General features: G+C 41.4%; 1 long non-coding RNA gene across 21 annotated transcripts in view; it reads left to right on the forward strand.

Moving 5' to 3' along the window:
* LOC103350563 (uncharacterized) overlaps positions 1–26,889 on the forward strand; it is a 164,398-nt gene that overhangs the window by 4,805 nt on the left and 132,704 nt on the right. The window contains exons 2-7 of one of the 21 annotated variants that reach the window (XR_011387848.1): positions 245–431; positions 1,357–1,404; positions 3,967–4,047; positions 4,538–4,588; positions 7,667–8,142; positions 8,204–13,763. The exons of 2 other annotated variants lie outside the window; for them this stretch is intronic. This is a non-coding gene — a long non-coding RNA (uncharacterized lncRNA). Of the gene's footprint in view, positions 1–244; positions 13,764–26,889 lie in introns of those variants that run through there. 18 more of the 21 variants (XR_011387850.1, XR_011387847.1, XR_011387851.1 and 15 more) reach the window with 18 other exon arrangements.

Below are 26,889 nucleotides of genomic sequence, written 5' to 3' on the forward strand. Positions count from 1 at the left end.
AAGAATTACAGCAGGAAAAGATCCAGCTTTTTACAGAGTGATATGCCTGTTTCCAAAGCAACAAAAACCTTCCCCTGATTAGGCAGACTGAGGGCTCTTCCATTTGTAGTGGGAATCTCATCAAACTGCTAAGGACCACCGCACAGAGAAACAGGCCCTAGCTCCATCGTGGCAAGCAAAGATGCCTGTTCAGTTGTGTGCTAACTGTACCAATTGCTTTTGCTTATATTATTTTTTTCTCTAGGTGGTCAGATTCAGGATGGAGCTTTCAAAAACAAAGATGAAAACCTGAAGGAGCTGCCAACTGAGTGTTCCTTTGTAACATCTGCACTGCAAGGAAAAATTACGTTCCTGCCTTGTGTCGTCTAACAACAACCTATTTAGCCATTGTTTTAATCTAGGTTATTCTTGAAAGCAGAGGCTGAAACAAGGTAAATGCTTTCTATTCGGTAATCTGACCCCAGGGAGCAGGGATGATGGGGGAGTGAACAGGAAAGAAAGCAAAAGAAAACCCAGGCTGGGGCCAGCGCTGTGGTGTAGTGGACTAAGTCTCCACCTCCACCTGTGATGCCGACATCCCATATGGGCACTGGTTCCAATCCTGGCTGCTCCTCTTCTGATGCAGCTCTCTGCTATGGCCTGGGAAAGCAGTAGAAGATGGCCCAAGCACTTGGGCCCCTGCACCCTGCAGCCGCCCCTGGCTCCTGGCTTCAGATCTGCACAGCTCTGTCCATTCAGATCTGCACAACTCCAGCCATTGTGGCCATTTAGAAAGTGAACCAGAGGATGGAAGACCTCTGTCTCTGTCTCTCCCTTTGTCTGTAACTCTACCTCTCAAATAAAAAGGAAAAAAAAAAAAAAAAGAAAGAAAACCCAGGCAAAATAAGGTAGTGTTAACAAGTGGTCCACCAGTGTTAAGGCTAACTTAATGTAGAACCTTCTCATAATTCTTATTAAGCATTGCTCAGAACTGCCTGGCTAAGGGGTCACGGGGAGAAGCTTTTATCTATCAGCATCATTTCATATGTACTGAAAGTTGCTCCCAGGGGGCGTGAGGCCCACATTCCTCTGGGCTGCAGAGACAGGAGAGCACAGCTGGAACCATGGTGTCACACACTGCTTCACCAGAGAAGGCATGGGACAGGAAACTGGATTCTTGGTGCATGCTTGAAGTGAGGCACTGTCAGCCCAGAGCAGGGTAAAAGCTTCCTAGAATTGTTCTTGAGAGCTGTGGCTGGAATCGGGTTGAAATGAGAAAGCACACAAGAGGCATCTGATAAGCCTGCAGAATACACTGTTAGGCTTGTCTAAATCTGTTTCTTCCCTTATTTCTATGCTCCGGTTTTTGGCATCCAGTACAAGGCCAGCAGAAGAGTTAAATAAGAAGGTTAAATGTTTTGGAAGGTACGTGTTTCTAACAGTTTTGAGTCATGTTTATAAGAGGAAGTGACAGTGAAACTTGAATTTTGTTTAACATTTTACTTGAAAAATGTGACCACTGGGAAAGGATTGTGTATCTTCTTATCTTACATAATTTCAGAAACAATCATGAGTTATTTGGAGAAAAGTTAAAAAATAAAATTTAATCATTTCTTGTGTCTTTGTGAGCTTTATAAATCAATGTCCTTAACTTTTCCTAAGATGCTGTTTTCTTCTGTCAAATAGCACTAGTGATAGCTTCCAAGTAATGAAGGGAAAACTAGAAGAAGCATGGGATAAAAAGAATTATGATAATTTCCATCATGTGAAGGGTTAGCATTGATATTGGTTGGAATACAAGGGAAACTGAGTGATTCCTCTTTGAGGCCCCATCTTCTAGAAATAGTTGGTCACCATCTTCCTCTGCTTGCCATCAATAAGATGAAGGCTTTGTTCTTCAACTCAATATGTGTTAGCTTCTGCCATGTGCTGAGGGTACCTCAACAAGTTCATGGGAAAATGGAATTAAAAACCATGCATGATTTCTTTGTAATATAAGTTTTCCATGAACTTGAACTTCTTGAAGACCCCTCATATGCATGGATCTTAAAATTTGTTTGCACCAAAATAAACTTCTCTTTTAATTCCCTTTTCCACAAAATTTTTGAAATACCCTCATATATACACATCTCAAAACTCATGTAATCTCTCAAGAGCCAAAACAAAGATCAGTGAGGAGGAAAGGCTGCAAAGAAAAAACTGCAGAAATCCACAGAGATCCCATTGTTGAACACTAACCTTAACAATTCTCAAAACTAACATGACACTGGAAAACATTTCATTACTGAGAACTCCATGTATGCGTGAAAGATCTCAGAAATGTTACATAGGTAGGACCAGACTAGCCTGATTAAAATTACACCACTTGTCCCCTCTTACTTCACTCCTCTCAAAACAAGCCTAAAATCGGTCAAAGTAAAACAAAGCTGATCCACAACTAACTACCTGCCAGGACAATGCCCAAATTTGTTATTTTGCAACTTCTGAGAAGCATGTGCAAAGATGGGATTATTTTTAACAGATTTTTGGCGAAATGCTTCTGAATGCTGAAAGGCAGAGTAAGCAACATGAGATAGAATACTCAGACTCCATAACATGCCTGAACCCGGTGAGGGTGTGATGTTTAACTCTTATTTATGTCAACTTATATTTGTCCAAACATTATTTCTGGCTGTTTCAGGGTGTTTTCTGGTGAGATTAGGATTTGAATTGATGGACTGAGTAAAGTAGATTGAGAGTCCCAGCATGAGTGGACATCATCTGATATGTTGAGGTCCCAAATAAAACAAAAAGTTGGCAGAAGGCTTAATTCTCACTACAGAATTGTTGTGTTCCAAGACTCGGACTGACACTGTCAGTGCTCCCAGCTGTCAGGACTTTAAACAGCAGCTCATGGGTCTTCTCAGCCTCCATAATGGTGTGAGCCAATTCCTTATAATAAATGGGATAGGTGGTATATTGCTGGATGATACTGTTGGGTCTGTGTCTCTTGAGAACCGTGACTAATAAAGTAGTAAGAAAGGTTAAGTACCAAAAGACTTAGCCTATAGCATAGTTTAATAAAGTTTAAGGTCAACTGATGAACTGTCAAGCCAAAGTTGCTGGCATGAGTATAGCAGCTACTTTCCATTGTTGTTCTGATAGGAACCACCCATAGGAAATGCAGCCTTGGCATGGAAGTATGAACAGAGTCAGAGCAGTAGCTAGGACCCCCGGTTGAGCTCCTCTCAGCACAGGATCCAAGTGGTGCATTTTCTTTTTTTTTTCTTTTTTTTTTCCTTTTTTTTTTGACAGGCAGTGGACAGTGAGAGAGAGAGAGAGAGAGAAAGGTCTTCCTTTGCCGTTGGTTCTCCCTCCAATGGCCGCCGCGGCCGGCGCACCGCGCTGATCCGATGGCAGGAGCCAGGTACTTATCCTGGTCTCCCATGGGGTGCAGGGCCCAAGGACTTGGGCCATCCTCCACTGCACTCCCGGGCCACAGCAGAGAGCTGGCCTGGAAGAGGGGCAACTGGGACAGAATCCGGTGCCCCGACCGGGACTAGAACCCGGTGTGCCGGCGCCGCAAGGCTAGCTCAGTCCTCCCCTTCGTGCTGCATGGCTCTGTTCAGACCTGTCTGCTAGGAAGATGACTAGGTGCCTTTGTCAGCTTGGATCCTGTGCCAAATAATCCTAGAAATTTCTGGATGGTTTCCTGTACCAGTGTATACTCACTTGGTTAAGTAGCCATAAATCCATTTGGAGAAGAACTTAAGAACTCATCGCATTAAATACTCACACCATTGTCCAACAGTGTCCTTTCTGGGGACCCTGCCAACACTCACCTGTGGATTCTTTATCTGAAAACTGCTTCAGGTCTGGGAAATTAATAAGGGATTGTGATACTTTATTGGGCTTGCACCCTCAACCTTTTTCTGTTCCATTCAAGGCTTGCTTAATTATAGAAGTTAAGGAGAATTCTTGTTCCTTGCCCATCCATTTTGTCTGTAGGGGTATTCTCTTCATTTAATCAGTTTCCAAAACAACCTGTGAGTCAAGTACCCTTAGCTCCTCCTCTAGTTTCACCAAATGGTAAGTAATTACAGCCTCTGGGCTTTGAGTAGTTAAGCACCAGCCCTTCAGTGCTCTCTCCTACTTAAGAATCCATCACCCCTGGTGCTGTTAACAAGCCCAGCTCTATACCTGCTTCACTTACCCTCAGCCTTGTTCTAAAAATGCAGCCACCATTGTAAGTGGTACTGGTGTCCTCTCAGCACACTTTTGGTGGCATTATTTAATTGTGTAGCTTTTGTACCTTGCTTGGAATAAAACCATATGGGTTTTCTAGCCTCATAAAATATCTGTTGCCGCATGACCATCTTGCTCAGTCCCTGTTCCTTCTGCTTTTCACCAAGACAACTTTGGCATTCCCACTTTGCTCCACGTTGATCATCCTGTCTCCAGGCTTTGGGCTTTCTCTGCTTCCTGGGGTGCATGCCAGGATGATAATGTCATCTGTGCAGCTGTAACAAAATACCTACGACTGGGTAATTCATAAAGAACAATTTCGTTTTCTCACAAGGTCTGGAGTCCAGAAAGTCCAAGATCAAGGCACCAGCAAGTTCAGTGTCTGGTGAGAGCTTGGTCACTGCTTCCCAGTGACACCTTGTTGCTGTAATCTCCAGAGGGGATGAATGCTGTGGTTTCACATAGTGGAAGGGACAGAGAGGCCAAGGAGGCCAGCTGGTTCTCTCAGCCCTTTTCTAAGGTTGATCATCCAATTCTAGAAGGTGGGGGTTGGAGGGTTGGAGAGAGACACCTTATTGATTAAATCACATTTTAACAGCCATACTTCTTATATTTTATCACATTGGTGGCTAAGTTTCAAGGCATGAATTTTGGGGGATAGTCAGTCCACAGCAGAAGAAAAAATACTGAGTGCTGCTAAACGTCCCTAAATAAATAAATCAATTTCTAGTCTTATATTCCAGCCCCTACCAAAGCATGCTCACTCTTAGAGCTCTTTCAGTGCATAATCCTTTTTTTTTTCCCTTTAAAGATTTATTTATTCATCTGAAAGTCAGAGTTACACAGAGAGAGGAAAGGCAGAGAGAGAGAGAGAGAGAGAGGTCTTCCATCTGATGGTTCACTCCCCAATTAGCTGCAACAGCCGGTCGAAGCTGCACCAATCAGAAGCCAGGAGCCAGGAGCTTCTTCCGGGTCTTGCAGGGGCCCAAGGACTTGAGCCACCTCCTACTCCTTTCCCAGGCCATAGCAGAGAGCTGGATCAGAAGTGGAGCAGCTGGGTCTCAAACCAGCATGCATATGGGATGCCAGCGCTTCAGGCCAGGGGATTAACCCGCTGCGCCACAGTGCATAATCTTTTGTTTCCCTTATCAAACTCCCACTTTTTTGTGAAAGTTATGCTGGGTTTAAACTTCTGTTGGCTTCCTGGCAGAGTACCTGTTGCCCTGTTGAAGAGGGCCCTTGGTAGAATCTTGTACCCCAGGAAAAGTGAATAGCTTTCCCTAAAGTGCTCCCTTCAGGCCCATATAAGTTCTTTGGGAAATTCTTCCAAACATTTAAGAAGAAAAAAATACTAAATTTACACATTTTTTTCTCGTAGGAAAATAAAAATGCTTCATAATTTCTTCAGGTGGCAGAGATAACTTTGACACTAAAAATGTTGGAGACAATATAAAAGATTGTCAAATCAGACTCAGAGACTCACAGGAATAAAAGATTATAATCATTTGTAAAGTTTTACTAATCTCAAATACACAAGCAATCCGGAAGAACAGACAAAGCAATTGAAGCCCAGAACAATGTGGTTTCCAAGGTCCTGCCTTCTTGCATTAGACGAGCTATTTGGCCAGGCTAGAAAGATAAATTCTTTAGGTGAGCTCACCTCCCGCAACATGGAGCATTTTAAGTTATGGCTTTTCTCCATTTTATGCCTAGGTACTTAACACCTTGCATGACATTGCCCTGAGCACTGTGCTCCACAGCTCATAGATTCTGGTTTTGCTTACCAAAATCAATCCTAAATTAGAGATGTCTTGCCAAAAGCACTTTTTAGATAAGGACCTACCTCCTAGGAACTAATACTCCTTTATGTACATGAAGTCTGTTATCCATTTATATATATGATTCACCTGAATTAACCTCATTCTTTCTTTTGTGGAAACATTCGCCAAGATGTCTCCAAGAGAGAAATTAATTGGAGACTAGTTGTTTGATTCTCTTCTGTTCAGAAGCCAGAAACTCAAATACATAGGTGCTAAGATACTAACCAAAGTATTTCAAAGTAGAATCTACAAACTATAAAAGACTAGTACACTATGAAGCTAGTTTTATCATTTGAAAATTACTTAGTATAATTCATCATGTGTCAGAAAAAAAAATCCATGTAATAATCTCAATGTTGAGAACAAGCAGTTGAACAAATTAACACTCGTTAACAATTATAAATTATCAGGAAACTAGGAATTGAACTTTTCTAAACTGATATCTACTAAAAATCTACAGCTAACATAATACTTAATTGTAAGACAAATATACTTAACTGTAATAGGTAAAGCAGCAGGCTGCAGTGCCAGCATTCCATATGGAAACTGGTTCGAGTCCCAGCTACTCCACTTCAGATTCAGCTCTCTGCTGATGCACCTTGAAAAGTAGCATGTGGGAGAACTGGAAGAAGCACCTGGGTCCTGGCATCAGACCAGCCCAGCTCTGGCCCTGCGGCCATTTGGGGAGTGAACCTCTGGATGGAAGATCCTATCTCTCTCTCTCTCTCTCTGTACTCTGCCTTTCAAATAAATAATTAAATTTAAAAATCCAGTCATCTTTCCACTCAATACTGGCATTAAGGTAGGATGTTCATTCTCATCACAAGTTTTCAACATTGTACTTGGTATCTTACATGGCAGACAGAGGAGAGGGAGGAGGAAGAGAGAGCAGGGATAACTATTGGAAAAGAAGTAACATCACAGAGTACTTGATTGTGTATATGGAAAACATCTCAAGTAAATAATAAACTATTAAAATGACCGTGAACTTAAAAGATCAGAATACCAAATGATTATACATCCTCAGATCTATTAAACTAATTAAAATATTTAAAATTGACAATAGTTAAAAATCAGCAAATACCAGGAATAAATCAGTTGTAAAATTTGTAATTTTTTACACTGGAAACTGGAAAATACTAACAGAAATTGAAGAAAGTTCAAATAAATGAAGATATAAACAATGTTAATTAGTGAAAGGCTGAATATTTTAAACATCATAATTTTTGTTTGATCCAATGTTGTGTGTAGAGTCAGTATCATACCAATCAAAAAATTCCCAGTTATTTTTTGAGGAAATTAATATATTAAATCCAAAATATATATGTAAATCTAAAGGGCCTATAAATATAAAGAAAAAGAAATGAACTAGAATAACCAAGACAGTCTTGAAGAAAAACAAGATACGATGAAAATCCCAGGTATCAAGATCCCCCATTAAGCTACAGAAATTGAGACAGTAATCATATTTGTCCAATGAGGAACTAATAGACTAATAGGATAGAGTAGAGTGTTAAATCTAACTTTCTGCCTCTAGAAGCAAACTCTTTATTCCTTACTTTAAGAACTATTTTATTATTTCCTTTGCAATATTTATTCCTGCTCTCTTTGTCTTGTCCCCTTCCTTCACTGCCCTGACTCAGATAAGATGAGCTTAGCATCCACCCATGTTTATCTTCCGATTCAAAACGGACTATAATCTTAATGCCTTGAGAAAGGCCACAGAAGATTCACCAAAAGAAACAGGCAAAAGAAAATAAGCAGGCAGGAACTGTGGCGCCGTAGGTTAGCGTCCTGGACTGAAGCACTGACATTGCATATGGGCCCCAGTTTGAGACCCGGCTGCTCCACTTCCAATCCATCTCTCTGCTACGGCCTGTCTTTGGGCCCCTGCACCCATGTGGGAGACCCGGAAGAAGCTCCTGGCCTCTGGCTTCGGATCAGCTCAGCTCCAGCCATTGTGATTAATAGGGGGGTGAACCATCGGATGGAAGACCTCTCTCTCTCTCTCTGCCTCTCCTCTCTCTGTGTAACTCTGACTTTCAAATAAATAAGTAAATCTTAAAAAAAAAAAAAAAAAAAGAAGAAAGAAAGAAGAAAATCAGCTACTGGTTTTTAAGTTTTCAAGGACCAAAATCATGGTGTCCAATTTAGAGTTGGAATAATCCATGGTTAGCCAGTTTTCTCCATGTTCTACTTCCTGCAAACTTAATTAGAGGAAGACAAACAATCTTAGTATTAAGTCAGAAAATTATAAATCATACTCAGAGAGAACACTGGAAAGTTAATGACTTGCAAGGGCTTCTGAAAAGGGGCTCAATATTCTAAGAGCATGAGAGAACTTCCAGAACAGAAAATGAAAAATGTACCTAGTCTAAGAATTGAGAGGCTTGTGCCTGATCTAAGACCCTGAGAAAGTTCTATAGAGTTGGCTTTGGCAGTATGGCACTAAATATTGGAGTAAAAACACCTGCATTTAGTGCCTGGGCAGATGAATCCTACACTAATTCATAATAATTTGGGGACCAGTGTGGTGGAATGAGAAGGCCATGCCAAGGTGGCCGTTGGCAAGCGAACATCAGTTACTCAAGAATGGCTTCGGAATCCACCTGGCAAAGGAGCCTGCCTGGCAACAGGCAGTGATTGGTTAGGGCATAAACCACCCCTTGACTGGATTGGCTGCCTCGGCTATATAAGCTGCTGAACCAACTGAAATAAATGAGTCTGCAGGCTGCTTGTCTCTGGCCCGCTTTCACCCGACTCCCGGTGTCTATGTGGTGACTTCGTGCCTCTTGCCCCCACCACGCTTCTCTCAGAATGATTCCATAGCAACAGACCAAGAGATGCATAGAATGTAGTTCTTAGTTTAGTTGAGAACTTGGAGAAATGAGGCCAACAGCTGACAGACCTGAGGATCTCTTGGCAGAGGTACCGGGTAGACTCTTTGAAGAGGTCCTGGATTTCATCAGATGTCCACATGGAGAGTGATATCAGTGGCGAGCACAAAGGACAGTGTTGATGCCAGTTCTCAATTGACATCCCTTAAGATTCAGATGCCATGGGGCCAGCATTGTGGTACAGCAGGTTAAAGCCCTGGCCTAAAGCACCAGCATCCCATATGGGTGCCAGTCCTAGTCCCAGCTGCTCCGCTTCTCATCCAGCTCTCTGCTATGGCCTGGGAAAGCAGTGGAAGATGGCCCAAGTCCTTGGGCCCCTGTACCCATGTGGGAGACCTGGAAGAAGCTCCTGGCTCCTGGCTTTGGTTCAGCACAGCTCCGGCCACTGCAGCCATTTGGGGAGTGAACCAGCGAATGGAAGACTTGTCTCCACCGCCCCCCCCCCCGTCTCTCCTCTCTCTCTGTAACTCTGACTTTTGAATAAATAAATTTTTTAAAAAGCTAAAGCCATTTTGCACACACCTGAGTATGTGACTGGCAGGCCTGTAATGAATAAAGCAATGCCAAAGTTACCAGGCAGGACTGAAAGACTGCTGTTGAAGGGTAGATTAGCCTCGAGCAAAGCATCTGTATGGAGTTCTCTTAACACAGCCTGCAAGGCACCACACAATTAGGGAGATATTTGTCAAATTATGTTCTGTTGAGTACTGTTTTCTTAGGATAGGAATTGATGTTAGGAGAGAAACAAAATTAGAATGCTTCTTCAGTGCCAGATTCTCAAACGTGAATATTTGTTTATGAATGTTTAATGCAACTCTCCAAAAGAGATGCTTCTATCTGTCCCATGTGGTAACATGATGTACAGCCCAGATCCTGCTCAAAGAGGGACTTGCTCCCCGTTCACTGGGTGTGTTGTCTGCAGGCAGCCTGCAGCTGTCCGCTTTCTTTGGGAATTGTCCCAGCTGCACAGAACCACTGCACCTAAGGTCAGACTCCTTCCTGGGGTGGCCGGTTTCCAAGGACTGATCAATGCAGAGATGCAAAGTTGCTCTGTTTCTCACCTGAAGGCCATTCCAACTCCAGAGCCCCCTGTGGTGATGGCCAGGGCTGCTGTTGAACCTGCATTACAACTCAGCCCCTTCATCTACCTAATTCTTTTTCTCCTCTTTTGTATTTATACAAAAGGTGCTTCTTAACAAATGTGTTGTGACTTCAACTTAATCTCAGTCTCAGAATCTCTATCCTGGAGAACCCAGTCTGAGACACTCAACTCCTTGATTCTGACTGCACACAAAAGTCTTTCCTCATAGCGTACCTGACACACACAGGTTTTAAGAAACATACACTCTAGATGCCAGGAAGCACAGTTGTGAGGACTTGGTAAACTCCTCTGTGGGAAATGGGTGAAAAAATTCCTGAGACTTGAACCCTTATCCATGAATTTCTTTGGAATTTGAAATCAGCCCAATTTTGAAACATAACAGTCTGATGTTCAAAGTATTCCAGAACCCATTATCTGTTGAGGTGGATGGATAGGATCTAAATAATATATGAGACATCTTCAAAAAAATTCATGGAAAAGTATATTATGAAAAATTTATGCATGGTTTTCAATGTGGTTGTTTTCGCACCTGAATAAACTTTAATTCTATCTTTCCATGAGCTTTTTGAAGAACCTTCATCTGACATTTGCAAATAAATTTTCTGTTCTCTGTAAAAATATCTAAATCTCTAAAGTGATCAGTGGTTATTGGAGGTATTGTAGGAAGAGAGTTGAAAGTTTATATCCAAGAAATAAAAGCTATGCCATAGCAATTCCACAAAACAAGAAAATCCTTGAAACTGGAAGATTTACCCCCCAAAAATGTCCAGGGGATTATAATTCACTTAATTTATTAAAATGTTTGTGTTTGGCAAACTAGTGACTAATACCGTTTCAAGATGTGGCTTTATTAAAATAAAAAACCTAGAATGAGTATTTTTTACAAGTTTTTGAAATAATTACATTTGTATTTTGTACTACTTTCAAACAAGGAGCTTGCTTGAGAGACTAACACATAAATGATCAGAGACAATGAACTATCAGACTGCATGATCAGCATAGAGCAATTTCCAAATAAGATGAGATGCATGCAGCCTCCACAAATTTGGCTTGGGGAGGAGTTTGCTTCAGCTCACTTGAATAAGCTACTGTGCATGGCTCACAAGGGTCCTGTTCTTAATGAGATGGCGCACAGCAGCAACACACTGTGAATCCAAATAGCAGATGGCAACACTGTTGAGTAGGCTGGCAGTCTGATGTCTAGCCACCAACTGGCAGCAATCATTATTAAACTGATTCATGTGCCCAGGGAAAATCTTCCTAAGTGTCTTAGCCAATGTGAGCAGCAAGAAGAAAATACTCTGCTATCCCTATCTACCTTGATTACTATCTATATTTTCCATAACTAGTTTTCCCCAAGGTCATCTACACAAAGAAATAGCGTGATGTGTGAACTGGAGGCCTTGTTCCTTTCCAGCATACTCCTATACTGGTAAACATGATAGCTGTGATTTCCCTATTTGGTGAGTAGCTTTTACTCAAAGGAAATAACTTGGTAGCATTCACCCCATGGACTTGTGGTGAATATTCGATGATAAGCAAGCACTCACAGTGTCTCTAACGAAGGTTCTGTGTACATATTCTTGTGGATTTAATAACTGAGCATATTCTGTCTTACATAAGGAAGAAATTACCTAAATTGCTCAAGATCCTTCCACCTGAGACAGGTAGCTCATCCCTCAGTGAAAACTTTATTATAATCACACTTGTTTGGGAAAATAGAATGAGAGTTGCTAGTTTTCAGGAACCTGTCATATAAGGGCCTCTTCATGAGAAAAGACATGGTTTTTTTAGAAGGCTTTTATTTAATGAATGAAAATTTCATATGTACAGCTTTTAGGAATAGAGTGGTTCTTCCCCCAACTCCCGCCCTCCCACCCTCACTCCCATCCCACCTTCTTTTCCCTCTCCCATCCCATTCTTCATTGAAGTTTCATTTTTAATTAACTTTATATACAGAAGACCAACTCTATACTAAGTAAAGATTTCAACAGTTTGCACCCACCCACACACACACATACCAGGTATAAAGTACAGATTGAGAGCAAGTTTTAGAGTTATTTCTCATAGTACAACTCATTAAGGACAGAGGTCCTACATGAGGAGTAAGTGCACAGTGACTCCTGTTGTTGATTTAACAATTAACACTTATTTTTGATGTCAGTGACCACCCGAGGGTCTTGACATGAGCTGCCAAGGCTATGAAAGCCTTTTGAGTTGGTAATTAGAGCTCTATGCAAAGTGGAAGTTCTCTCTTCCCTTCAGAGAAAAGTACCTCCTTCTTTGATGCCCTCTTCTTTCCACTGGGATCTCACTCACAAAGATCCTTCATGCAGAGCATTTTTTGACACTATATCTTGGCTTTTCATGCCTGAAATGCTCTCATGGGCTGAGAAAAGACATCTTGAAGGTGCTCATTTTTAAAGCCTGTCTTTAAAAATCACTGTGCTGGGGCCAGGTCTGTGGTGTAGTGGGTAAAGCCACTGCCTGCAGTGCCAGCATCCCATGTGGGCACTGGTTCATGTCCCAGCTACTCTAGTTCTGATACAGCTCTCTGCTATGGCCTGAGAAAGCAGTAGAAGATGGCCCAAGTCTTGGGCCCCTGCACCCACATGGGAGACCCAGATGAAACTCCTGGCTCCTGGCTTCGGATCAGCACAGCTCCAGCCATTGCAGCCATTTGGGGAGTGAACCAGTGGTTGGAAGACCCTCTCTCTCTGTGTAACTCTTTCAAATAAAAAAAATAATTAAAAAAAAGAAATCAAAGTGCTATTATGTAATTTTTTTTCAAATAGTAAAAGGATCTGTTATTATAACCAATCCAGCCAATTTCAACATCTCTATATATTAATAAAGAAGGCTTCAGCAAGGGTTTTATTGAAAAACAAAACCCTGCTTTATTCACTTACAAATTACTTGCACTTGAAATGAAAACAATAGTTTTCTAAATATTCATGAAATTTTCTTTCAGAATTAAAACACTAGATTTTTCTTGTGCCATTTGCTTATAATGAAACCACTACAGTCAAATGTCATTTATTCCACATGTTGTAATCACACATTTTATTGTCTATTACACATATAGTAATTTTTTTTTTTTTATCTTTTATTTAATGTATATAAATTTCCAAAGTACGACTCATGGGTTACAATGGCTTCCCCCCCCATACCGTCCCTCCCACCAACAACCCTCCCCTTTCCCACTCCCTCTCCCCTTCCATTCACATCAAGATTCATTTTCGATTATCTTAATATACAGAAGATCAGCTTAGTATACCTTAAGTAAGTATTTCAACAGTTTGCTCCCACACAGAAACATAAAGTGAAAAATAATAGATGATTTTTTTAAAATGATGATGAAATCAGATCAGACCTATTGTCATGTTTAATCCCAGTGAGAGTCAAGTTGGGAATTGAAAATTTCTTTCTTTTTTTTTTTTTTTTTTTTTTTACAGAAGATCAGTTTAGTGTACATTAAGTAAAGATTTCAGTCGTTTGCACCCCCATAGAAACACAAAGTGAAATATACTGTTTGAGTACTCGTTATAGCATTAAGCCTCAGGATTACACATATAGTAATTTTTAATGGGAGCAAATTTAAAATTTTTAGGAGGTATCAAAATCTCTCTGGTCTTTGGCTTTAGCAATTTGATAAACCAATCCAAATACAAATATTACTTATTAATTCTGGATAGCATGTCCATATTGTTATCTCAAACTCCCTTCCATAGAGACCCTAGCCTTCACAGCACAGCTCAAAAGCAAACTGACATGCCATTTTTCAAATCTCTCAACATTCTCTGCTAATAAGAAACCAAATGGCAATAGTCACCTTACACTTTAATAATTGAGACTTAAAATTTAAAAAAAGAATCAATGAAAGATCTCAGATGTGCTTGTCCTCTGGTTACTTTATAAGAAATAAATTAAACTGATATCAGAAGATAAGGAATCCATACTTATCCATGCTTCACATAGGAAAATAATCTCCTGGACTAAAGGAATACTGAAAATGGTAGTACATGAGTTCTTTAAAATGGCTCGAATCTCTCAAGTTATTGGTCAGCTTTTCAGACCACCAATAGTTACATTTTACCAAATATAAAACTTATATAAATGCTAGATATTAGGAAAATAAGATAGGATGATGACTATTTGAATATTAGGCTGCAGTCTTCCCAAGGCCACTGTCGCACACCATAGGACAGACTGCAAGAGGAAATACCCATATCCATCTTGACGCCCATAGTCACCTTTGAAGTAGCTACAGAAAAAAACTCCATCCATTTAACCCAAAAATAATTATGGGTATTTCTCTCTTGAGGGGGGAATGTTAGGTAGGAAGTCAGAAATGAGCTTATGTGTGTGTGACAAAGGCCTAAGGAATTGACATTTAGGTCCAGCATCTGCATCTCAAAGTCATCCCAATAACCTTCCAGGTGCAGCCCAGTATCTGCACTTCAAACGTCCTGCCCCTTCTACCTGATAACCATACTTCCCCTAAGGTGGGGCAACGCCAGCCAGGCTTCCCCTGTCTGATAATTGGGAGGAGGGGAGGGACTCAGAAAGGAATTTTTCATATTTACATCCAAAAAGTCCTTTGTTCCAGGAGAAGAGGCCGGAAGGCAAGGCCGATCCCCTTAAAAACCCCTGACCTCAACCGGACTGCACACTCAGCCCTCTGCCTCTCTGCTGAGCTGCCTGCCTGGCCTGCCCAGATGTATTCTCTCCACTTAACCATGTAACCTCGCTCTCCCTCAGTCTGAGTGACTGGGCACTCTCTCAGGTTCTGTCTGGAGAGGTGTCCATCCATTCTTATGGATGTTCCTACCCTAATAAACCTTGCTATTTTGCTTTCCACTTACAAAAAAAAAATATTAAGCTGCATTCTGTGGGTATCAAAGAAACTCAGCAATGATGGGCTAGTTCAAAGGATGGTTCCAGCAGCTGGCATTGTGGCCTGGCATGTAAAGCCACAGCCCGCAATGCCAGTATCTCATATGGGTGCTGTTCCAGTTCCAGCTGCTCCACTTCTAATCCAGCTCCCTGCTAATGTGTCTGGGAAAGCAGCAGAAGATGACCCAAGTGCTTAGGCCCCTGAACACATGTCCAGAAGAGGCTGCTGGCTCCTGGCTTTGGCTTGGCTGAGCCCTGGTCATTGTGGCCATTTGGGGAGTGAACCTGCGTATGTAGGCTCTCTCCCCCCACCCTTTTGTAACTCTGCTTTTCAAATAAATAAATCTTCTAGAAAGAAAGAGAGAGAAAGAAGAAAGAAAAAGAAAGGAAGGAGGAAAGAAGGAAAAAAAGGAATATTTTTCTTACAATGACAAAGACTTGAACGTGAAGTTGGCTTATACTGCTGGCAGTACCAGAGATACTCAGTTTGAATCGGTTGGCCACACTACCAAAAGATGATTCTTTTTGAGAACAAGAATTTTAGTGATGATGACAAACTAGAGATGCTGGAAATTCATCCCTTAAAAAATATATGGAGCAAGTCTTTGTTTTCTGTTCTCCCAACCTTCAGTGAAACTGCTCTCATCAAGGACACTGATGGTGTCCATCTTACTAAAATCAAATCTTCATTCTCAAACTCTTGCATACTTTTAAGTCTCAGAGGTAATTGGCCATTACTCACATCTTGAAACACTTTTTTGGTTTGGGTTCTGGGACAACAGGGTATGTTCCTGCTGTTCCTCCTCCCTTACTGAAAGCTCATAATCTCCTGTTTAACACTGCATCAAAATCCAGATGTACTTAAGTACTTAGTAAATGTTTAGGGTCTAGGGAACTTAAAAAATAAATTTCGTATGGACTTCATTTCAGAGTTTACAGGGAATAGAAAAAATAATTTCTAGAAGAAAATAAGCATGACAAAGTAGACATAAATACAATATTAGGGGAAATCAGAATACATGGTTCTTTTGTATGAAAGAGTCTGAAAAAGTATTATGGAAGTGGTGGTATTTGATCTGAGCCTTAAAGTAAGCATAGAATTTAGGTAAGCAGAGATTCAGGAGGAACTAAATAAGTGAATGGATGATGCGCAAGTGATTCATTCATTTATTTGAAAGTCTTAGCACACTCTCATGGAACCTTGTGCCCTATCAATGGACAGCAGGTGCACATGAAAGTGAAGTGATATGAGCAAGAAACATGGAGTAACTCATAATGGCTGAAGAGAAGAGTGACTGCTGGTAGATTTGCCACTAGATCATGGAAGGCTTTAATTGGTATGGTAGAATGTCTGGACTTTATGCAAGCCTTTTGGAGAGAAATTTCCAAAAATATTAAGCACATAGTGAGGTTAAAAACAGAAGCTAGAAATCTGGTTGTAGATAGAAAGAGGCTCAGAGAACATCCATGTTGTTGTTGAGACTGGATGAATGTCTTCTAAAGTTCTGCCTGACGGTGTTTGACATGAATCAGAAGGAAGACTGGGACTAAGGACACATGGACAGAAAGCTACTACTTCAGTGCCTCAGGAGTGAGGTGGTGAGAGCAGATACCAAGGCAGAAAGACGCAGTGAGAGACGCTGCAGTGGTGTGCTGTGCTGGACTCTCCATCATTGCTTCCAGCTCCTGCAGTTACAGGAAGCTTGGTTAAATTAAAAAGACGAAAAATCCATATCCTTCTGAACATCTGTACTTGCAAAGTGTAAAAGATGTCAGTTTTAAAATAATAAATGAAACGACAAGGTGCTTGAAAACAAATTAATTTGTCAGGCTCTTAAGCAAGCCAAAAATGTATATGACAACCTCCTAAACTGTACATTTTTCTCTTTTTTTAAGATTTTCATTTATTTATTTGCAAAGCAAAGAAACAAAGCTCCTATCCATTTAACCCCCCAAATGCTAGAAAGAGCCAGGGCTGGTCCAAAGCTGAACTTAATACAGCTCTCTCACATGGGCAGCAGAAATACAATTACTTGAGTCCTCACCACTGCCTCTGGAGCCCCACATTAGCTCGAAGCTGGAGTGAGGAGCCAGAGGTGGGTGTCAAATCCAGGCCTCCCATATGGGACACAGGTATCTTACTGAGGGCCAAATGCCTACCCCCTGTCTTGCGCATTTTCTCTTCTGATTTCATCCTACCTGTCTCCATATTGCCCTTGTCTGTCCCACAACTTTTCAGTTAACTCCTCCATTAAACTGTAAATCAGATTGCAAGTACTGAACCGCTTTCATATGCCAGCAAGGCATATTCTTCTGAGTCTCAGTCTGGCCTGTTTTTGTGTAATGATGCTTTCGTGAAGAGACTAATATTATCTCTATGCAAAAAAGCCCCGTGTGTGGTTGTTCATTATAAAAATATCCACTGGCTACATAACATTATTCAAGAAAACATGAAAGCTTTCCAACCAAGTAAACAGCCGAGAGGGCAGCAAGATAAGACAAATGCTTCCTAATAAAAACATGGAAATACATTTGGTTATCTATGAGAGGTGGAAAGGTTATTCCAAGAGATGTCTAAGGTTAAAAAATACAATGAGAGATACTCTCTCACACTATATATATATATTTGACAGGCAGAGTGAACAGTGAGAGAGAGAGACAGAGAGAAAGGTCTTCCTTTTGCCGTTGGTTCACCCCCCAATGGCCCCTGCGGCCGACGCACTGAGCTGATCCGAAGCCAGGAGCCAGGTGCTTCTCCTGGTCTCCCATGCAGGTGCAGGGCTCAAAGACCTGGGCCATCCTCCACTGCCTTCCCGGGCCACAGCAGAGAGCTGGACTGGAATAGAAGCAACTGGGACAGAATCTGGTGCCCCGACTGGGACTAGAACCTGGTGTGCCGGTGCCGCAGGTGGAGGATTAGCCTAGTGAGCCACGGCGCTGGCACAATATAGATATATTAATAGAGATAAATACCAAACCCATCAGATTTACAATTGCCCAATCCCTGCACTGTTATTCATTCAGTTATAAAATCAGAAGAACACTTAACTAGTCCTTGTTCCTGTAATCTCTCATACCTAACTACTGAAATTTTTCTGGTTATATTCATTTAATCAAATGTCTTTTGCCCTAACTTCATTCACCCAAAGTGTTTTTTGTTATCCTTTCTGATAGCACAAACTCATTATTGTATAAAAGCCCATTTGATTTAGCCATATTCCAGCATTATCTCCCATTCTTCCCGCTCTCCCAACCCCCACTTTTAAATTTGTCTCAAAGGCAGAAAGAAGAGAAAGACACAGAGATCTTCCATCTGCTGGTTCACTCCCCACGTATCACCGCAGCCGAGTCTGGGCCAGGCCAAAGCCAGGAGTCCGGAATCTAGATCTCCCATGTGAGTTTCAGAGATCCGAGTGATCGAGCCATCATCTGCTGCCTATCAGGGTGTTCATTAGCAGGAAGCTGGAATCAGGAGCAGAACCGGGTGGGAAACCCACACACTCTGATATGGAGTGCAAATGTCCTGAGGAGTTTCTTAGGCAGTACACCAAATGCCTGTCCCATTCTGCTCCTTTATACATCCTTGTTTCCTATGCTGGCGGTAGTTCCACCCTGAATAAACACCAACAAGAAGGCTCAAGGATTATTTCCTGCAAGAAGCCTACAATACTTCCTGCTAGCCAAGTGTACTTGTTAAACTACTTTTTTACATATCCTGTATTGGACAGACCACCACCCCCACAACTCCCACACACATTATTACTGTTAAAAACACAACACTGGGTTCATCTTTTGGGAACAAGAACATACATTATCACTACAGGACTGTAGGAGCAAGACACAGGTCACAACAAGGCCCAAGTCAATCTCCCCCTACAGATCAAGGTTCGGGTAATCGGGGCAGAACTGGATAAAACAAAGCGATAGAACATGATAGGAGAAGAGAAGAGGGGTGGGAAAGTCTTCTGAGCATGCCCCTTGACGAATTCTGTCTTGGCATACTTCTTATGTTGAAAGATGGTTCCTGAAATGTCACTGGAGTTGTGTCCTTTAACATTATAGTGAACCACAAGGTAACTCTATGCAATCTGAACTGACCAGCACAGGCTCTAGTTAACAAGGTGGGCAGCAGCTGGTTCTGTCCAGTTTCATCAGGGACTCCAGAAAGATAATTCATATTTATTTGTTTGTTTAGATACATATTTATAAAAGCAAGTTACTAAGCAACAGATAGGCAAAGAACTATTATGGGCTCTTAGTATGTTAGGTAGCCAGGGGAGGATGCCATTAAGCAAAGGGAGACTGGTTAGACTCTTTAACATCTTGCTTTAACTGAAACATGTCAGAAGCCTGAGACACAGCTTACCCTTGGTTGTCTCTTGTTTTCTACCTCGAGTTCCTTGAATGAATGGATGATTCCATGTCTTGGTGGAAATATACACAGCATGAGCCTGGTGTGTGTTGTCATATATGTAACAAAGAAAGTAACAAAGACACACAGGGGTCCTGTTAAAAGGACTCAGGGACTAATTTCAAGAAGCTCCCAGGGGTCAGGTTGGAAAATTTGAGGCTCATTAAGAATAATATCTACAATAATTGAAAGCACAGCAAATATGTTTGAATCTGTGAGTTCATAATTACAGTCCTGCACAGCATAAGAACGTTTGCATCAAAGACAGACTGCATATGTGATGGCGGTCCCTCAAGATTATGCCACCTTGTGATGTTGTATTCATCTTAGTTTGTATAAGCTCACTCTATGATATTTTCAGAATGATGAAATTGCCTAATGTCACATTAATCAGATCACATCATGTCATTAAATTACACATGACTGTATACTAAAAACAATGAATTGGTCAACATTGAGGGATGCTAAGGGAATCATTCCATTATTTCAAAAACATGATTTTGAAAGTAATCATGCATTCACAATGAACTATATCACTGGTGTGCCAAATATTACATAAGGGAAAATTTCTGTTTACAAAAATGTTCAAAGGGATTTCCAATCTCAGCCACACATGATAAAGTAGCTAGTATTGAGCTAACCTTTCTACCAAAAACAACCATAAAAGCTGAATGACATATATAAATCAGTTGTTTCAGTGGAAGCAGGCCATTCTCAATCCCTGAGAGAAGAGAGCGCACATGGTAAACTCCCCATTCATACTGTGACATGTTTTCTGAGAACAGTTTCTAATTGAGATGAAGGGAAATGCAACTCAAACTGAAAGTAACTATCTCCTTAAACGCAGGGAAAACAAGTCTGAGTTGACTGCCAAAAGGCTTGAGATTTAGCTTCAAAAATCTCAGACAAGAAAGAAATTCAGAGAAGGATGTAAAAGCCTGTGTTCAAATTCCCCTCAATTCATGTTAATGTCTCATGATGTTAAAATACAAGGCAACACTAGCTCAAGCGGCGGAGCGTAGGTAAATGGAGTTGGGGTTTAGAGTTACTAATTTAAGACAGGCTGGGACAAGATGCTGATTTACATATTGCTATTATATGGAAAGCACTAAAAGAGTAATTTCTTAAGTGTATAACTGAAAAACTAATAAGAGGAGGAAAAGGAATAATAAACAACATCTTACTCATTTAAATAGGTCAAGGAATAAAAAATAAAGGATCAAGAACACACACAATATATGAAAAACAAATTTCATGTAGATTGGCTTAAATCCAGTTATATCATTAGTTATACAAGATAAAATGCACCAAAGACTTCAACTAGAAGACTAAAACTACCAGACTGAATTGAAATTCTTTTTTTTTCCATTTTTAACCTTTCATTTAATGAATATAAATTTCCAAAGTACAGAATATTGATTACAATGGCTTCCCCCCCATAACGTCCCTCCAACCCGCAACCCTCCCCTTATCCACTCCCTCTCCCCTTCCATTCACATCAAGATTCATTTTTGATTTTCTTTATATATAGAAGATCAGTTTAGCATACATTAAGTAAAGATTTCAACAGTTTGCTCCCACACAAAAACATAAAGTGAAAAATACTGTTTGAGTACTAGTTATAGCATTAAATCTCAATGTACAGCACACTAAGGACAAAGATCCTACATGAGGAGTAAGTGCACAGTGACTCCTGTTGTTGACTTAACAAATTGACACTCTTGTTTATGGCATCAAAATCAACCTAGGCTCTTGTCATGAGCTGCCAAGGCTATGGAAGCCCCCTGAGTTCACTGACTCTGATCATATTTAGACAAGGCCATGGTCAAAGTGGAAGTTCTCTCCTCCCTTCAGGGAAGGTACCTCCTTCTTTGATGACCCATTCTTTCCACTGGGATCTCACTCACGGAGATCTTTCATTTAGGTTTTTTTTTTTTTTCCCCCCAGAGTGTCTTGGCTTTCCATGCCTGAAATACTCTCATGGGCATTTCAGCCGGATCTGCATGCCTTAAGGGCTGATTATGAGGCCAGAGTGCTGTTAGGACATCTGCCATTCTATGGGTCTGCTGTGTATCTCACTTCCCATGTTGGATCATTCTCTCCCTTTTTGATTCTATCAGCTAGTATTTTCAGACACTATTCTTGTTTATGTGATCCCTTTGGTTCTTAGTCCTATCATTATGATCAATTGTGAACAGAAATTGATCACTGGGACTAGTGAGATGGCATTGGTACATGCCACCTTGATGGGATTGAATTCGAATCCCCTGGTATGTTTCTAACTCTACCGTTTGAGGTAAGTCAGCTCGAGCAATTTTTTAAATGGTCCAGCAACTTGCTGTTTACAGATATACACTTTAGATATAAGGACATAGAAAACATGAAAATAAAAAGAGTGGAAAAATATATGCCAAATAAGAACTAAAGAAAGCTAAGTATAGCTTTACTGACACCAAACAAAGTAGATTTCACAGGGAGTGCTACTATGAGTAGAATATTATTACAAATAGAGTGACAATTTCAATATGATGGCAGAATTTACTAACAAGGATGATATAACAATCCTAAATTTGTATATGGAGAGACAAAATTCATAAATATGCTTGGAAATATTATACTGACAAAACCAGCAGACAAAAAATTCCAAAATTCAGAAAGAATCTAGAAAATTTGGACAATATTAGTAACTGTCTAAATCTAATCTGCACGCAGGTAACACCACAGTCAAGAACTGCAAAGTGCATATTTTATTTAAATACACTTAGACATTTACCAAGACAGACCAAAGAAAATCTTAATTCTTAATCAAAGAATTAAATAATAGCGTATGCTCTCTGGCCAAAGAAGTTAAATTAAAGGAGAGTAACATAAAGATAACTAGAAAAGTTCCTAAATGTTTAGAAATTAGGCAATAGACTTTTTTTTTTAAGATTTATTTATGTATTTGAAAGGCAGAGTTACAGAGAAGCAGAGGCAGAGAGAGAGAGAGAGAGAGAGAGAGAGAGAGAGAGAGGGAGAGTTCTTTCATCCACTGGTTCACTCCCCAGATGGCCACAAAGGCCCGAGCTGGGCCAATTTGAAGCCAGGAGGCTGAAACTTCTTCCAGTTCTCCCACACGGGTGCAGGAGCCCAAGGATTAGGGTCATCTGCTGCTTTCCCAGGCCATAACAGAGGGTTGTATTGGAAGTGGAGCAGCCTAGAGTCGAACAGGCTCTCATACAGTATGCTGGCACTGCAGGCGGTGGCTTTACCCACGCCAGCCCCAGGCAATAGACTTCTAAGTGAAATATGGCTAAAAGACAAAAAATGGCAATGGAAATCAGAAACACAAGTTCTTTTTTTCATAACTTCATTTGCTTTTGAGTTATCTATTTCATGAAGCACCTTTTGGAAAACGTTAAACAAGCTTATGGACTTGCTCCATTTCTCCTTTGTAAAACAAACTATTTCCAACCACAATTCCAGCGATTACTGACCTTATACTTGTAAGGAACTGCAAAGGGTTTTGGATTTTTCTCTACTTCTTTTTTTTTTAAGATTTATTTATTTACTTGGAAGTCAGAATTACACAGAGAAAGAGAGAGATCTTCCACCTGCTAGTTCACTCCCCAGTTGGCTGCAACTGCCGGAGCTATGCCGATCCAAAGCCAGGAGCCAGGAGCTTCCTCCAGCTCTCCCACTCGGGTGCAGGGGTCCAAGCACGTGGGCCATCTTCTACTGCTTTCCCAGGCCACAGCAGAGAGCTGGATCAGAAGAGGAGCATCAAGGACTCGAATCAGCGTCCACATGGGATGCTGGCATTGCAGGTGGCGGCTTTACCCGCCATGCCATAGCGCCAGCCCTTCTCTACTTCTTACCCAAGAAATTGAACTACCACATTTTAAGGAAACTACTTTATATTATTTCAAGTATACTATTTATACTATTTTAAGGATACTAGCTGAAAATACTAATGCTGGGTAAGAACTAAAGGACATTTATTTCTGACCTCATAGCAGAGAGCATTAAGTTCTCGGTGGTTCCCTAGTTCCCAAATCCCATGGAGATGATTTACAGTGCTCAAGCAGAATTATCTCACTAGGATGAGCACTTCATCCACTTGCCCAGGGCTGAGGGGCTTCCTGCATTCAAGACTTTCTGTGCTACATATACGTCTCAGGCAAACCAGGGCAAACTGGTCATCCTCTACACAAAGTACTTGATCACAGGTTAGGAAGCACAGAACCTGTAAGGAGATCACCAGCAGACCTGCCTATCCTTTCCTCCACAGAGACACGTTATCTTTATTACCCCAAACAGCAAACAAATTGCTCTCCGCCTTGGAGAAACGCTATGTTTACCTTCTGAAGCTGCTAGCAAGGCAAACACTCCTGAAAAAATATTCTAGAACAAATGCTGTCAATGGAGCTGTTAAGACATGCAGTAATGCAAGAATTATCTTCTAACAATATTTTTATGAAAGTGCAGTAGAAGCATCTCTGTACTAATCAGATTCTTGGCTTTGAAAATGAAAAGTCCATGCTATTCCATAGTTGGATTAAGTTTCCCTTCTTAATGACCCAAGACAAAATGTTTGCTCACTATTTCTAAGAAGAAACTTGTGATAAAGGCACCTAATTATACTGAAAGGGATAGCCTATCTCTCAAGAATAAGATGCTATTTTATCTCAATAATGAGACTTAATAATAAGGAAAAAGAGATTTTTGTTTCTACTGTGCTGATTATCCCAGGATATACCTACTGAATCCTTCTCTTGGCATTGTGAGGAGTTAAATGGGTAATAGGCAGTCAGGGTGGTCTCCTGGTGGAAATTTGGAATTGTGAGGTACCTGTTCCCCCCACCAAAAAAGTTTATCTTTAGCAGATCAAAGTATCCTGCTTCCTTAGGAATCTCCAAATTTACAAATTTTCCATGAAAATAGCAAGGAAGTAGTGACTCCCCCCCCCCTTCTGGATTTTTTTTTTTTTAATCATAAACAAGCCACAGGGGACAGAGAATTCTAAATCAGGTCTATTGTTGAGTTTGTTCCCACTTCATTGATTGACAGTTTGGTCCCCAAGATTGTACTTAAAAACCTCATTACCACCAGCCCTTTGGGTCTTCCTCTCTTGGAACCCCCCTCTTTGCCACTCTGGCAGGAGGTTTCAAACTTGAATAAATCCTACTTTACTTTCACTTCCCTGTCCACCTGATAATTCTTTTGTGCCTGAGACAAAGAACCATCTCTTTACCCATAACAGCATCCCAAAATGTTTATAATCAAAATAAGGCATGGAAACTTAGGAGTGGGAATGACTAAATTTGGGGGGAAAATATCACCAAAAGCTGTATTTTTTTTCTCCCTAAAGCTTGATTTATTTACTTGAAAGACAGGATTACAGAGGTAGGGTGGAGGGAGACGAAGATCTTCCATCCACTGGTTCATTCCCCAAATGGCTACAAAAGCCGTCCAGAGCTGGGCTGATCCAAAGCCAGGAGCCAGGAGCATCTCCTGGGTCTCCCATGTGGACGCAGGAGCCCAAGGACTTGGGCCATCTTCCACTGCTTTCCCAGGCACATTAGCAGGGAGCTGGACCAGAAGTGGAGCGTCCAGTGGTAGCTTTGGGATCCGCACGGAAGGAAGGCCTATACTTCCAGAAATGGAGAGTTCCTACCTGTACTTGCGGGGGAGAAAAGTCCTTGTCAAGGTCCCTGCAGGTGCCTAAAGGTCAACCAATGAGGATCAGACCCGCCTCAACCTTTAACCCCCATGCCCTGAATCTATAAAAGGAGCACTCCCAATCTCTGATGCACGACTTCCCTGGCCCCTGCTCTGTTGCTCTGTTGGGACCAGTGAACCTTGCCCGGGAGCAGAATCCCAATAAAAGCCTGTGAATTAATTGATTCGTCTGCCTGGGAAGATTTGTTACGCACCAGACACCTTGCATCCAGGACTCAACTAGCGCTTATAAGAGATGTGGTACCACAAGTGGAAGGTTCACCTGCTAAACCATAGTGCTGGCCCCAAAAGCCGTGTTTCCTCAGGTAAATGAAGTATATGCAAGGAGATCAAACTCACATACTTAGGGAAACGGATGTAAGCGATTTCCATGGACTTTATCAGCCTGTAAGTTCTGATGGCTCATATTAACGGCAACAATCCCAATTTCACCCTTTCCCCACCCCTGTTCATCCTCCCCAACCCTGCCACAGAGTTTCTGGGAGTTCTGAGTTCACCAGCACTCACCTGGCCTGTTCTTACCATGGTCTACCACTAATGGCTGGGTATGACCCCTGCATGCTACCAAGCTCCTGGGAGAAACTCTGTGGCCTCCCACTCTAGCTGAGGCCTGGGTCCCACAAGATACGAAGTGTTATCATAGTATGTTACAGGATTTGCTTTCCATTGTTGCATAGCAAATTCCCATAAACCCTGTGACTTAAAACAATACAAATTATCTCACAGTTCTGTAGGTCAGAAGTCTGGAATAGTTCAACTGCGTTCCCTGTTTAGGGTCTCCTAAGGCTGAAATAAAATTGTTCACCAGGCTGGGCTTTTAAGTGGAAGCCCTAGGGAAAAGCTCATTCAGGTTGTTAGCCAAATTTGGACTGAGGTCTATGTTTCTTTGCTGGCTGTCAGCCAGCAGCCACTCTCAGAAATTTAAGGCCATCTGCATTCCTTGGCACAAAGTTCCTTCCATCTTCAAGTCACAACAATGCATGCATTCCTTATGTTTTTCCCTGACTTCCTCTTCTACCTATGGAAAATTCTCTGCCTCTGACTTAAGTTAGTTCAACTGATTGTGAGATAGTAGGTGGCAAGCCCCAGCTCCAGCCACCAGGAAGCAGGTGAAAAATACAAGATTGAGGTAAAGAAACTGGTTCCCATCAGTTGAATCCCACACCATGTTCCCATTAACGCATTACCCAACCTCCAGCCTTATTATAAGGCATTAGGATACCAAAAAAGCACTCCCCCTCAGACCATGACAGTTTACAATTGCCATGGCAACCTGCAGAAGTGACCGTCCAAGGAGAGAAAAGAGGTGGGTTGGTAATTCCTGTAAGTCTCTGTGCCTTTCCCAGAAGTAAGATGAATAGTCTGCCCAGATGTTAGCAGGCCTTTCCCGGACCCCGTAAGTGTGAACTCCAACAGCGCACGGTGCTGCTGTCTGTGGAGTATCCTGCTCTTTGCCACTTCTTGTATAGAAATCACTTGCTTTCGCTAGGCTGGCTCATGATTCATTCAGTCCCTCATGAAAACCAAGTACCCGCCTGAGGTGGTTTCAGTCGGCTCAGGCCTACTTGGATAGTCACCATACTTTGAGCTCAACTGGGATTTTAATTACATCCGCAAAATTCCTTCAAAGATATACGCAGGTTAGTGTTTAAATGTGTGACGGGAGGTTAGAAATTTTGGGGGGGTGGAAGGCATCTTCAGAATCCTGCCCGCCTTAGTCTGTTTCCATGTGGGGAAGCGACTGCGTCACCCCAGCATCTCGCCATCTGAGAAAACAGCCTGGAAAGCACGCTTTGTGCATCCGTACTTGACAGTTTTTACTGCTCTTTAAGGGCTTAT

This window comes from Oryctolagus cuniculus, chromosome 4, assembly GCF_964237555.1.
Source record: "Oryctolagus cuniculus chromosome 4, mOryCun1.1, whole genome shotgun sequence".
Classification (NCBI taxonomy): Eukaryota; Metazoa; Chordata; class Mammalia; order Lagomorpha; family Leporidae; genus Oryctolagus; species Oryctolagus cuniculus.